General features: G+C 38.3%; 1 protein-coding gene across 1 annotated transcript in view; it reads right to left on the bottom strand.

Annotated features, from left to right (window-relative positions):
• SLC27A6 (solute carrier family 27 member 6) overlaps positions 1 to 14,677 on the bottom strand; it is a 65,138-nt gene that overhangs the window by 19,615 nt on the left and 30,846 nt on the right. The gene's annotated exons all lie outside the window — the stretch shown is intronic.

Genomic DNA, 14,677 nt, shown 5'->3' with positions numbered 1-14,677 from the left:
AGGAGTAAAAAAAATATCATGTAAGTCCATGGCAGAACTAAGTCCAATAGCTAATGAAACTAACACTGGTCCAGAGTAATACAGCTTTATTTCCCTATATCTGGCAAAATCGCTTCCTAAATTTGAGATGCTGAAGTCTTATTTTTCCTGAAATATGCTTTCTTCCTTACCAGAATGGAGGTTCCTCAAAAAATTAAAAGTAGAACTACCATATGATCCAACAATTCCACTCCTGGGTATTTATCTGAAGAAAACAAAAACTCTAATTCAAAAAGATACTGCACCCCATGTTCATTGCGGCATTATTTACAATAGCCAAGACATGGAAGCAACCTAAATGTCCATCAATAGATGAATGAAAAAAATGTGGTATATACACAACGGAATATTATTCAGTCATAAAGAAGAATGAAATCTTACCATTTGTGACAACATGGATGGACCTTGAGGGCATTATGCTAAGTGAAATAAGTCAGACAAAGAAAGACAAATTCTGTATGATCTCACACACACACATATATATATAAAACAGCCAAAACAAAAACCCAAAACCCTGAGCAGAGAACAGATTGGTGGTTGCCAGGGGCAGGGTGAGGAGCGGGCAAAAATGGGTAAAGGGGGTCAAAAGGTACAAGTTTCTAATTATAAAATAAATAAGTCCTGGGGATGTACTGTACAGCATGGTGACTATAATTAACAATATTGAATTGCATATCTGAAAGTTGCTAAGAGAGTAGACCCTTGAACAACCAGGGATTAGGGACAAGGACCCTCCATGAAGTAGAAAATCCAAATGTAATTTCTAGTTGGTTCTCAGTATCACCGGTTCCACATCCACAGATTCAACCAACTGCAGTTCATGTAGTACTGTGATATTTACTACTGAAAAAAATCTGCATATAAGTGGACATGCACAGATCAAACCCATGCTATTCAATGGTCAACTGTAAATCTTAAAGTTCTCATCACAAGAAAAATAAAATTTGCAACTATGTATGGTATTGAATGTTAATTAGACTTATATTGGTGATCAATTTGCAATATATACAGTATATTGAATCATTACATTGTACACCTGAAACTATATGTTTTATGTCAGTTATACCTCAATTAAAAAATTAGAGTAAGAATATAATATCAGCTTAGTCATGGTAAATCCATGATTCCTTCTGAAGTACCTCCAATCTTACAAAAGTAATACAAAATAACAAGAAATAACAATAAATAGACAACAATAATAGAGAAATCAATTGTCCCTGACACAGTTAAAAATGGTCCAATGAACACATTCTTTACCTTAGTTCCTTCTCCGTCTTAAAGGAGATTTTAATCTATTAACTCTCAAGAACAAAGAGAATGTGAAAGAAAGGTAATTTCACAAACTGAAAGGTGAATAGATAAAAGGCATGAGACTAAGCACAGTAGTTAATTCTGAAATCTAAGCCCATAGTTGGGAACGCAACACATGCTCCTAAGAGTGTCAAGGAAACAACAAAAAAATAAGGAAGGCAGAAGACTTGGTTGGAAATTTGTTTAAGAAGCATCTGCACCCCTAGACACCCTGATTCAGATAATACATCTGGGAGTCTGACCTCTGCACACTGGTCAAACACTGGAGACACTCTCTGGAGAAGCCCAACCTGATACCATTTCAGGGGCAGGAATCTACTGAAAACAGTAAGTTCAATGCAAGCCTGAATACTAAATGGTGAGATCTCAGAGCCAAACTAATCTACAGAGGTAGAAATCAGAATATTGTTCACATTTGGTAGGACAATGACTGATATTTTGATGACAACCAGGGGGAATATCTTCAAGAAGAAAATAAATAAAATTGATTAAAAATACTTGAAGTGTTGTTAAATCATATTCAGAAATTTGGGCTATGATGGAGAGATGAATTAGGAACAGGCATTTAGAAAGCAAAATTTTAAAAGTCAATTATTTTCAGTAATAAAAAGTTAAAAATTGTTATTATATTTTAAATATGTGTCAGCTATGAATAAAATATATATAATTTTTATAATGAAAATCTTATTATCAAAGTATTTTAAAATGATCATAAGTAGATTGGTGCCATAGAGGGAGAAGACACATATGTGTGTGAATATGTGAGTAAAAAGCCAGGTAGATGATAGTTAAGACTGAAAAATCAAGAAATAGTAACATACATGTTTTATTAAGAAATATGGAAGTAAATAAAACCCAAAATATCTTAAAATAATTAAATATGTTTACCTCTAGAGGTCAAGTATTGATAGGAGGGAGTATTGTTTTCTTGAGAGTACTATTTGATTTTTCAGAATTGTAAAAGTACTAATTTAATAAAATAAAAATTAAATTAAAAAAATAAAATAAGAGCCAAGGTGTGGATACATCAGAATCTGATTTGCTGATTTCATTAGGCCCTTAAACCCTTAAGGGTTTAAGGTAAATATTCTACTGATAGAAAAAAACAAACAAACAAAACAAACAAACAAAAAACCTCACTCAATCAAAGTAGCTACTTCCAAGACAGAGGATTATTTTCTACCACTAAATACTACCAGGAGCAATTCTGTCCTGGTTCCAACTCCCATGGGCATGTCCAGTATTGCCGACCTGGCATGGAACTAGCTCTTGGATTTTTCACTGCCATTTTCATATATAAAACATCTAAGGATTTACTCTGCTTTAACAGAGAACAATCTTTTATTTTTATTAATTATTTCTTTAATTAATTTTTTTTGGCTGCATTGGGTCTTCAATGCTGCGCGCAGGCTTTCTCTAGTTGTGGCAAGCGGGGGCTACTCTTTGTTGCGGCTTCTCATTTCTCATTGCGGTGGCTTCTCTTGTTGCTGAGCATGGGCTCTAGGTGCATTGGCTTCAGTAGTTGCAGCATGGGCTCAGTAGTTGTGGCTCACGGGCTCTAGAGTACAGGCTCAGTAGTTGTGGTGCACGGGCTTAGTTGCTCCACAGCATGTGGGATCTTCCTGGACCAGGGATCAAACCCTGCATTGGCAGGCAGATTCTTAACCAGTGCACCACCAGGGAAGTCCAAAGAACAATCTTTTATATGGCATGACTCTTGGATGCTATTCAGGTTAGAGATGGGATTTAGCAAGTATTAATTATAAAATGAGTTGGTACACTCTGGAAAACCAATAAGAAGGTGGTTTACAAACCAAATTCCATAGACTTTAACCTGTGTGGGATATATAGCTATACAAGCTTACTAAATAATTATATTCATCCAAAGTCATTCAACTGATATAGAAAATAAAATCATCAAAACTAGGATAAGGCTTTTGTCTAGAAATTTCAAAGTCATGTATTTAACTCTCAAGATATGTATTTATTTAAAGTATTTAAATATTTATTCTATTTTCCTTTCATTTAAAAGAAAGCCCAGAATATCATGCTTTGAGGAGTATGAAGAAAGATCAACAGATTCATTATTTAGTGTTGTGGGAAAAAAGAGAATGCATATTTCTGCTGTTGTTGATATGCATGCACTCCTAAAACAGTAAAATACAAATGACAATTGATATAAGGGATATAAATTAGTTATTTTCAGTTTATTGAGATATCTAGTTTCAGTGACATTATTCAGATTTTTGTTTACCTAATTAAAATCATGAGCATGGAAATATATATATATATATATATATACACACACATATATATATGAAAATATAATACCTTTATCTATAATAATGATATAAAAATTATATGAAGCTCTGTAGCAAGATCAAAATATATAGTTTTTTAATTTTATTTTATTTTATACATTTTTATTGGAGTATAATTGCTCTACAATGGTGTGTTAGTTTCTGCTTTATAACAAAGTGAATCAGTTAAACATATACATATGTTCCCATATCTCATCCCTCTTGTGTCTCCCCCCCTCCCACCCTCCCTATCCCACCCTTCCAGGCGATCACAAAGCACCGAGCTGATCTCCCTGTGCTATGCGGCTGCTTCCCACTAGCTATCTACCTTACGTTTGGAGTATATATATGTCCATGTCTCTCTCTCGCCCTAACACACCTCACCCTTCCCCCTCCCCATATCCTCAAGTCTGTTCTCCAGTAGGTCTCTGTCTTTATTCCTGTTTTACCCCTAGGTTCTTCATAACATTTTTTTTTTCTTAAATTCCATATATATGTGTTAGCATACGGTATTTGTCCTTCTCTTTCTGACTTACTTCACTCTGTATGACAGACTCTAGATCTATCCACCTCATTACAAATAGCTCAATTTCGTTTCTTTTTATGGCTGAGTAATATTCCATTGTATATATGTGCCACATCTTCTTTATCCATTCATCCGACGACGGGCACTTAGGTTGTTTCCATCTCCGGGCTATTGTAAATAGAGCTGCAATGAACATTTTGGTACATGACTCTTTCTGAATTATGGTTTTCTCAGGGTATATGCCCAGTAGTGGGATTGCTGGGTCATATGGTAGTTCTGGTTTTAGTTTTTTCAGGAACCTCCATACTGTTCTCCATAGTGGCTGAACCAATTCACATTCCCACCAGCAGTGCAAGAGTGTTCCCTTTTCTCCACACCCTCTCCAGCATTTATTGTTTCTAGATTTTTTGATGATGGCCATTCTGACTGGTGTGAGATGATATCTCATTGTAGTTTTGATTTGCATTTCTCTAATGATTAATGATGTTGAGCATTCTTTCATGTGTTTGTTGGCAGTCTGTATATCTTCTTTGGAGAAATGTCTATTTAGGTCTTCTGCCCATTTTTGGATTGGGTTGTTTATTTTTTTGTTATTGAGCTGCATGAGCTGCCTGTAAATTTTAGAGATTAATCCTTTGTCAGTTGATTCATTTGCAAATATTTTCTCCCATTCTGAGGGCTGTCTTTTGGTCTTGTTTATGGTTTCCTTTGCTGTGCAAAAGCTTTGAAGTTTCATTAGGTCCCATTTGTTTATTTTTGTTTTTATCTCCATTACTCTAGGAGATGGGTCAAGAAGGATCTTGCTGTGATTTATGTCATAGAGTGTTCTGCCTATGTTTTCCTCTAAGAGTTTGATAGTTTCTGGCCTTACATTTAGGTCTTTAATCCATTTTGAGCTTATTTTTGTGTATGGTGTTAGGGAGTGATCTAATCTCATACTTTTACATGTACCTGTCCAGTTTTCCCAGCACCACTTATTGAAGAGGCTGTCCTTTCTCCACTGTATATTCCTGCCACCTTTATCAAAGATAAGGTGACCATATGTGCATGGGTTTATCTCTGGGCTTTCTATCCTATTCCATTGATCTATCTTTCTGTTTTTGTGCCAGTACCATACTGTCTTGATTACTGTAGCTTTGTAGTATAGTCTGAAGTCAGGCAGCCTGATTCCTCCAGCTCCATTTTTTGTTCTCAAGATTGCTTTGGCTATTCGGGGTCTTTTGTGTTTCCATACAAATTGTGAAATTTTTTGTTCTAGTTCTGTGAAAAATGCCAGTGGTAGTTTGATAGGGATTGCATTGAATCTATAGATTGCTTTGGGAAGTAGAGTCATTTTCACAATGTTGATTCTTCCAATCCAAGAACATGGTATATCTCTCCATCTGTTTGTATCATCTTTAATTTCTTTCATCAGTGTCTTATAATTTTCTGCATACAGGTCTTTTGTCTCCTTAGGTAGGTTTATTCCTAGATATTTTATTATTCTTTTTGTTGCAATGGTAAATGGGAGTGTTTTCTTGATTTCACATTCAGATTTTTCATTATTAGTGTATAGGACTGCCAGAGATTTCTGTGCATTAATTTTGTATCCTGCTACTTTACCACATTCATTGATTAGCTCCAGTAGTTCTCTGGTAGCATCTTTAGGATTCTGTATGTATAATATCATGTCATCTGCAAACAATGACAACTTTACTTCTTTTCCAATTTGGATTCCTTTTATTTCTTGTTCTTCTCTGATTGCTGAGGCTAGGACTTCCAAAACTGTGTTGAATAATAGTGGTGAGAGTGGACAGCCTTGTCTTGTTCCTGATCTTAGTGGGACTGGTTTCAGTTTTTCATCATTGAGGACGATGTTGGCTGTGGGTTTGTCATATATAGCCTTTATTATGTTGAGGAAAGTTCCCTCTATGCCTGCTTTCTGGAGGGTTTTTATCATAAATGTGTGGTGAATTTTGTCAAAAGCTTTCTCTGCATCTATTGAGATGATCATATGGTTTTTCTCCTTCAATTTGTTAATATGGTTAATCACATTGATAGATTTGCGTATATTGAAGAATCCTTGCATTCCTGGAATAAACCCCACTTGATCATGGTGTATGATCCTTTTAATGTGCTGTTGGATTCTGTTTGCTAGTATTTTGTTGAGGATTTTTGCATCTATGTTCATCAGTGATATTGGCCTGTAGTTTTCTTTCTTTGTGACATCCTTGTCTGGTTTTGGTATCAAGGTGATGGTGGCCTCGTAGAATGAGTTTGGGAGTGTTCCTCCCTCTGCTATATTTTGGAAGAGTTTGAGAAGGATAGGTGTTAGCTCTTCTCTAAATGTTTGATAGAATTCGCCTGTGAAGCCATCTGGTCCTGGGCTTTTGTTTGTTGGAAGATTTTTAATCACAGTTTCAATTTCCAGTGTTTGTGATTGGTCTGTTCATATTTTCTATTTCTTCCTGATTCAGTCTTGGCAGATTGTACATTTCTTAGAATTTGTCCATTTCTTCCAGGTTATCCATTTTATTGACATAGATTTGCTCATAGTAATCTCTCATGATCTTTTGTATTTCTGCAGTGTCAGTTGTTACTTCTCCTTTTCATTTCTAATTCTATTGATTTGAGTCGTCTCCCTTTTTTTCTTGATGAGTCTGGCTAATGGTTTATCAATCTTGTTTATCTTCTCAAAGAACCAGCTTTTAGTTTTATTGATCTTTGCTATTGTTTCCTTCATTTCTTTTTCATTTATTTCTGATCTGATTTTTATGATTTCTTTCCTTCTGCTAAATTTGGGGTTTTTTTGTTCTTCTTTCTCTAATTGCTTTAGGTGCAAGGTTAGGTTGTTTATTCGAGATGTTTCCTGTTTCTTAAGGTAGGCTTGTATAGCTATAAACTTCCCTCTTAGAACTGCTTTTATTGCATTCCATAGGTTTTGGGTCATCGTGTCTCCATTGTCATTTGTTTCTAGGTATTTTTTGATTTCCTCTTTTATTTCTTCAGTGATCACTTCGTTATCAAGTAGTGTATTGTTTAGCATCCATGTGTTTGTATTTTTTACAGCTCTTTTCCTGTAACTGATATCTAGTCTCATAGCCCTGTGCTCAGAAAAGATACTTGATACAATTTCAATTTTCTTAAATTTACCAGGGTTTGATTTGTGACCCAAGAAATGATCTATCCCGGAGAATGTTCCATGAGCACTTGAGAAAAATGTGTATTCTGTTGTTTTTGGATGGAATGTCCTATAAATATCAATTAAATGCATCTTGTTTAATGTATCATTTAAAGCTTGTGTTTCCTTATTTATTTTCATTTTGGATGATCTGTCCATTGGTGAAAGTGGGGTGTTAAAGTCCTCTACTATGAATGTGTTACTGTTAATTTCCCTTTATATGGCTATTAGTATTTGCCTTATGTACTGAGGTGCTCCTATGTTGGGTGCATAAATATTTACAATTGTTATATCTTCTTCTTGGATCGATCCCTTGATCATTATGTAGTGTCCTTCTTTGTCTCTTCTAATAGTCTTTATTTTAAAGTCTGTTTTGTCTAATATGAGAATTGCTACTCCAGCTTTCTTTTGGTTTCCATTTGCATGGAATATCTTTTTCCATCCCCTTACTTTCACTCTGTATGTGTCTCTAGGTCTGAAGTGGGTCTCTTGCAGATAGCATATATATGGGTCTTGTTTTTGTATCCATTCAGCCAATCTGTGTCTTTTGGTGGGAGCATTTAGTCCATTTACATTTAAGGTAATTATCGATATGTATGTTCCTATTTCCATTTTCTTAATTGTTTTGGGTTCATTATTGTAGGTCTTTCCTTCTCTTGTGTGTCTTGCCTAGAGAAGTTCCTTTAGCATTTGTTGTAAAGCTGGTTTGGTGGTGCTGAACTCTCTCAGCTTTTGCTTGTCTGTAAAGGTTTTAATTTCTCCATCAAATCTAAATGAGATCCTTGCTGGGTAGAGTAATCTTGGTTGCAGCTTTTTCTCCTTCATCACTTTAAATATGTCCTGCCTGTCCCTTCTGGCTTGCAGAGTTTCCGCTGAAAGATTAGCTGTTAACCTTATGGGGATTCCCTTATGTGTTATTTGTTGTTTTTCCCTTGCTGCTTTTAATATGTTTTCTTTGTATTTAATTTTTGACAGTGTGATTCATATGTCTTGGAGTGTTTCTCCTTGGTTTTGTCCTGTATGGGATTCTGTGCTTCCAGGACTTGATTAACTATTTCCTTTCCCATATTAGGGAAGTTTTCAACTATAATCTCTTCAAATATTTTCTCAGTCCCTTTCTTTTTCTCTTCTACTTCTGGAACCCCTATAATTCGAATGTTGGTGCATTTAATGTTGTCCCAGAGGTCTCTGAGACTGTCCTCAGTTCTTTTCATTCTTTTTCTTTATTCTGCTCTGCAGTAGTTATTTCCACTATTTTATCTTCCAGGTCACTTATCCGTTCTTCTGTCTCAGTTATTCTGCTCTTCATCCCATCTAGAGTATTTTTAATTTCATTTATTGTGTTGTTCATCGTTGCTTGTTGCATCTCTAGTTCTTCTAGGTCCTTGTTAAATGTTTCTTGCATTTTGTGTATTCTATTTCCAAGATTTTGGATCATCTTTACTATCATTATTCTGAATTCTTTTTCAGGTAGACTGCCTATTTCCTCTTCATTTGTTAGGTGTGGTGGGTGTTTTTCTTGCTCCTTCATCTTCTGTGTGTTTTTTTGTCTTCTCATTTTGCTTATCGTACTGTGTTTGGGGTCTCCTTTTTATAGGCTGCATGTTTGTAGTTCCCGTTGTTTTTGGTGTTTGTCCCCAGTGGCTAAGGTTGGTTCAGTGGGTTGTGTAGGCTTCCTGGTGGAGGGGACTAGTGCCTGTGTTCTGGTGGATGAGGCTGGATCTTCTCTTTCTGGTCGGCAGGTCCACATCTGGTGGTGTGTTTTGCGGTGTCTGTGCACTTATTATGATTTTAGGCAGCCTCTCTGCTAATGGGTGTGGTTGTGTTCCTGTCTTGCTAGTTGCTTGGCATAGGGTGTCCAGCACTGTAGCTTGCTGGTCGTCGAGTGAAGCTGGGTGCTGGTGTTGAGATGGAGATCTCAGGGAGATTTTCGCCGTTTGATATTACATCGAACTGTGAGGTCTCTTGTGGACCAGTGTCCTGAAGTTGGCTCTCCCACCTCAGAGGCACAGCACTGACTCCTGGCTGCAGTATGAAGAGCCGGTCAAATCAAGACTTTCCATTGTGATTTCAATGGAACATCAGAACTTCCAGCTTCTGTGATCCAGCAGAATTCCAGGAAGGCAAATGGCAAGTACACAGGGAGGAAGATGAACTGCAGCAAAGCCTTTGTCATATGATAGTGACCTCACGGGTTTGCCGGGCGCGACGGCATGTGTGTGGCTCACCCTCAGCCGCCAGTCAGGGGTTCTCTATGGCAAAGTGGAGAGAGAGGAGCTCGCGGAGCCGCTCTGCCTCCGCTTCACTGTACACTGCTCCACATACAGTACATGCCTATAGTTATTTTTGGCACACACACAATCACATGTATATACATAATGGAGAGAGAGATAAACAGAAGTTTTAAAAAAACTAGTTTGCCCAGGAATGGAAACTTTATCTAAAAGATATATAATATACAATAAGGTGTTATCATAAATGTTATCAAGGGTTAGCAGGGGCTAAATCCAGCCTACTTCCTGTTTTCTTTTTTTTTTTTTATATTTATTTATTTGGTTGCACTGGGTCTTAGTTGTGGCAGGTGGGCTCCTTAGCTGCGGCTCACGGGCTTCTTAGTTGCAGCTCACTGGCTCCTTAGCTGTGGCATGTGAACTCTTAGTTGTGGCATGCATATGGGATCCAGTTCCCTGACCGGGGATCGAACCCAGGCCCCCTGCATTGGGAGCGCAGAGTCTTACCCACTGCGCCACCAGGGAAGTCCCTACTTCCTGTTTTTGTAAATAAAGTTTTATTAGGACAGAGTCACACCCATTTACATGGATTGTCTACCCTGCTTTTGCAATACAGAGGTAGAATTAAGTAGTTGTAACAGAGACAGCATGATCCTCAAAGCCTAAAATATTTACTAATCTAGTGCTTTACAGAAAAAGCTTGCTGACCTCTGCCCTAAATTATAAAAAAAAAAGTAAAAAAAAATCAACAATATTTACACACGTTAAGCACCACCAGGTAAACTGGACAACACACTGGTGCTACAAATTGGTGAAGCTTCCTCATCCAGATTCCCATTTAAGTTCATTCTATGTCTTCTTAAGAAATGCTTTATCTCATTGGAAATAACTGCGAGTTGGTTTTATTTGTAAAGCAGGTGTAGAGTTTCTTATACTCATTGAGCATGTTGACAGGAGGGCAAAATATTGTTCAGATGAGCCTTTTAAAAAATCCTACCCAGGTAGTGATGTTGTGAAGCTCTAATGGTAACCCTGGAAGATGACTGGAAGCCAAGGGAAGGGATCAAGCAGAGCCTGAAGTAATAGTAACATTAACCCAGCATCAACTGGCACGATGGACTGTGAGGTTGGCAGGAGTCAGAGATAGCAGCTAAAGTGGTCCAGATAAAAGAAGATTAGAGGAGGAACCCAGATTATGGCCAGGGAAATGGAAAAGGAGGGTCAGCAGAAAGACAAATGTATGGAAGATAAAAATCATCAAGATTGGCAAAGGGAGCCTTCAAACGTCACCCTGGAGTATATGGAAATTGAGAGGAGCGTCTGAGGTTGCTAATTATATTTGGTCTTATATGCGTCCATTTTGAAGGTGATTTGTGAAATTAGTGGTAAATCATGTAAAATACAGCCAAATCTTCCTAATGCCCATCTATAATTTAAAGAATCTCCTCTCTGTCCATAAGTCTCCTGAAGGCTTCTTTAATTTTTTATTTTTTTAATAAATTTATTTATTTTTGGCTGTGTTGAGTCTTCGTTACTGCATGCGGGCTTTCTCTAGTTGCGGCGACCGGGGGCTATCCTTTGTTGCAGTGTGTGGGTTTCTCACTGTGGTGTCTCCTCTTGTTGCGGAGCACAGGCTCTAGGCATACAGGCTTCAGTAGTTGTGGTGCGTGGGCTCAGTAGTTGTGGCGCATGGGCTTAGTTGCTCCGCGGCATGTGGGATCTTCCCAGACCAGGGCTCGAACCCATGTCCCCTGCATTGGCAGGTGGATTCTTAACCACTGCGCCACCAAGAAAGTCCCTGAAGGCTTCTTTAGAAAAAAATTCCTATTCCTTTCACTTCTTCCTGAGTTATGAAGTTTCTACCTAACTGTCACTGGAAATCTAAGCTGTGTTGGGGACAGAATGAGAAGAGCATGCATAAATACAAGTACGATTAAATGAACTAATGAACACATAGCACCTTCATATGTACATACACAAGAGAAAGACACAGAGTGGCAGAGACTAAGACACAGAGAGACAGAGATGGAGAGTCTGAGAGAGTGCATGAGAGACAAAAAGACAGATAGAAAGCAGGAAAGGCAGAGAGTGAAAGTGAAAGAGAGAGAGAGTGAGAGAATATGAACAAAACAGAGAAAGGGACAGAGTGAAATAGAGATACACAGAAACATAGAAACAGAGTGACATATGCAGAGGCAGAGAGAGACCCACCGCATGTGAGAGAAACACAGAGACACTCAGAGAGCTGGACACACACACACACACACACACACACACACACACACAGATGCAAAGTGAGACACATTCACACAGCACAGAGATCCACAACACACACAGAATGAAAGACAGTGACAAAGAAGCATGCACACAGAGGGATATTCTGTCACTCTCTCTCTCACACACACACAGCAAAAAAAAAAAAAAAAAATGATATAAACTAGACACATATACCAGAAGGCAGAGAGGCACATACATAGATACACACAGCTGCTCACAGAGACATCAGTATTGAGACACTCGGAAAGAGATACATGCAAATAAAGAGACTTACAAACAGAAATCAAGGCAAATAGAGTCCAAGAGGGAAAAGCAGAAATCCAGAGAGAGTGGGATGGGTACAAAAGACACGTCTGCAGCCATATCAGAAGCAGCAAGGGAGTGAAATATGTCTGTACCTCCATGACCAGGTTATTATATTATCTCATTTTAATCACCATGACAACCTCATGAAATAAGAAGCGTTATCCCCATTTTTCACGTGGGGATAATGAAGCTCAGGTCCAAAGTCATACACCAAATAAACAGAGATAGAATTTGAACTCATCAAAGTGTTAAGTGCTCTGTGGGCAGAGAGGGAGGGAAGGAACAAGGGATGAGAGGCAAGAAGGAAAAAGGGGCGGAGGGAGAAAACCAGCTCAAAAACCCTTAACAGCCCCTGCTCTATTTTTCCAAGCCTTTCCACATGATTTCAGTAATAGGAAGCAATTGAGACCTGGGTTTCTAATTCAGCAGTAAGTGCTTAAATGTTTATACACTGGCACACACACAGAGTAAGCCATTTTACAGTACACAGAAAGGACTCATTTTATTGTCAGCCCTTTAAAATCCCATTTGAAATTTAAGAGAGAATTTGCTGAATGGGTCAGAGCTTTTGATGTAGAGACCCCAAGGTTATAGATTTCAGTAGACAGTCCCTCTTGCTTTCAGTACCACGCATCACAATGATGTGCGGATAGCAGGGAAGGAGTCATGATAATTTGTACCAAGGCTCTTGTTTCTTCAAAACATCCTTTGAGAGCTGTTTTCCAGGAGTGTCTGTTGAGCTGCTATATTTGAGGCAGTGGTTGAACTACAGTTACCTCCTACCCAGTCACAGATTTATTCACTTGCCAAAATATGCAGGTCTCTAACAACATCTCTCAGAAACAAAACCTCTTTCTTCCAGACCATGTGCTTAATCCTACCCAGTGAATCTATAACACACCCAGGCTGAAGAGCTTCTTTGTATGCCTGTGAAAAGTGAAACTCTGGAGGCTCTGTTTCAATACAGGTAATTTTGTGTATCAACACTGATTTCTCAGGAAACAAAGGAGGTTGATAGATGGAGAGACAGAAGAGAAACATAAACTCAAAGTGGAAAAAAAGGGACAAATCATTTCTGCCTTCAGCCCTGGATAACTAGCGGCTTAATGCACAGAACAAAAGTATGGTCTAATTCCTTTACTAAAACATACTAACAACATGTGTTAGGGATTATGATTCTTCCATCATGATTCTATTTAACAGAAGACCTCTTTTCCCTGACACCCAGTGATAATCACATACGCACATGTATCACAACCACACATCCCTGTAATAAGAAGAATAACTATACATTCCAACAGTTTGCTTCTTTCACGGACACTCTACTACTACACTCTGGAAAAATATAGGCAGCAAGCCCAGTGGGTATCACAGAACAGGGACAAAGAAACCTTAAATGTAAACAGGATATGAGAGAATCCTGTTAACAAGAAAATAGGCACAAAACAGCAGTTTCTTATACTGAAGCAGGAAAGCCATGGTGGAGGGGAGGGGGCAGGGGACTCTTCTGAGAAAGGACATAAGAGGATTTAAAAGGAGAGGCCCCCAAGGCTAAGATAGCATGGGCTCAGCTGCCCGAGTCTTGGTGTAGCTGCCTTTCCAGTCTGGTTATGGGCAGGCCACAGTTTCAGAGATAACAGTCATCAGTTCAACAAACCATTTTAAGTCACAAATAACAGCCAGAAAAGACCTCTGTGATTGCAAATGTTACAGCAGGAAGATGTACCACATAGTGGGCTTATTTCCAATTCATTTTCTAGAAATAAGTTAATTGAGATTACCATTTGCAGACCACTCACTCTGCACAGGTGCTTTCTACCCTGGCAGCACTGGTGAGAACTGAAAATGGGAGGAAATCAATGCTTCAGACCAGAGGCATTGCACAGTTGCCTTGTAGAGAAAGACCAGCTCCAGGAGTCTGCAGGACTCACCTCTGACCCAACTGTTTTCACTCACCTAAAAAAAGGCTGTGCAGATGTAAAGGGAGGATGATCTTCACGGGAAACCCAGAAAGAGATCACCTGAGCCACAACTACCACAAGTCACTAATGAATGTTCTGAAAAGTTCAGGGGCCCATTAAAAGTGAAGGATAATTTCTGCTGTGAGCTGGAAGCAGCAATGGCCTGACACCCTGCACGCAATGATGCTGACTTTGATTTTTCCAAAGTCTCTCCCTGAACTCTGTCCTCCCCAGGAACTCTGACTTTCTCATTACAATTGAGCTTTCCTTTCAGGTCTGGACTAGGCAAAGACTGTGCCGATCATGAACACATAGGTGTCCCAGCAACTGGTCTCATTACATTTGTTACTTTAATTTTTAAAATAATTCAACAAATTTTTATTGAGCACTGCTATGGCAGGCACCATTCTGAGTACTGAGGATATAACTAGAGACGAAAATGATAAACTCCCCGCTTTCCTGGAACTTATATAATAGGGTGGGGAGATTAAGTGACAACAAATAAAAATTATCTATAAAATATGTAATGGGGTAATAAGTTCTATGAGGAAAATAGAGCAGGGAAA

This window comes from Lipotes vexillifer, unplaced genomic scaffold, assembly GCF_000442215.2.
Source record: "Lipotes vexillifer unplaced genomic scaffold, Lipotes_vexillifer_v1.1 scaffold44, whole genome shotgun sequence".
Lineage (NCBI taxonomy): Eukaryota > Metazoa > Chordata > Mammalia > Artiodactyla > Lipotidae > Lipotes > Lipotes vexillifer.
The sequence above is the reverse complement of the archived record's forward strand: the minus strand, read 5'-3'. Positions and strand labels throughout refer to the sequence as shown.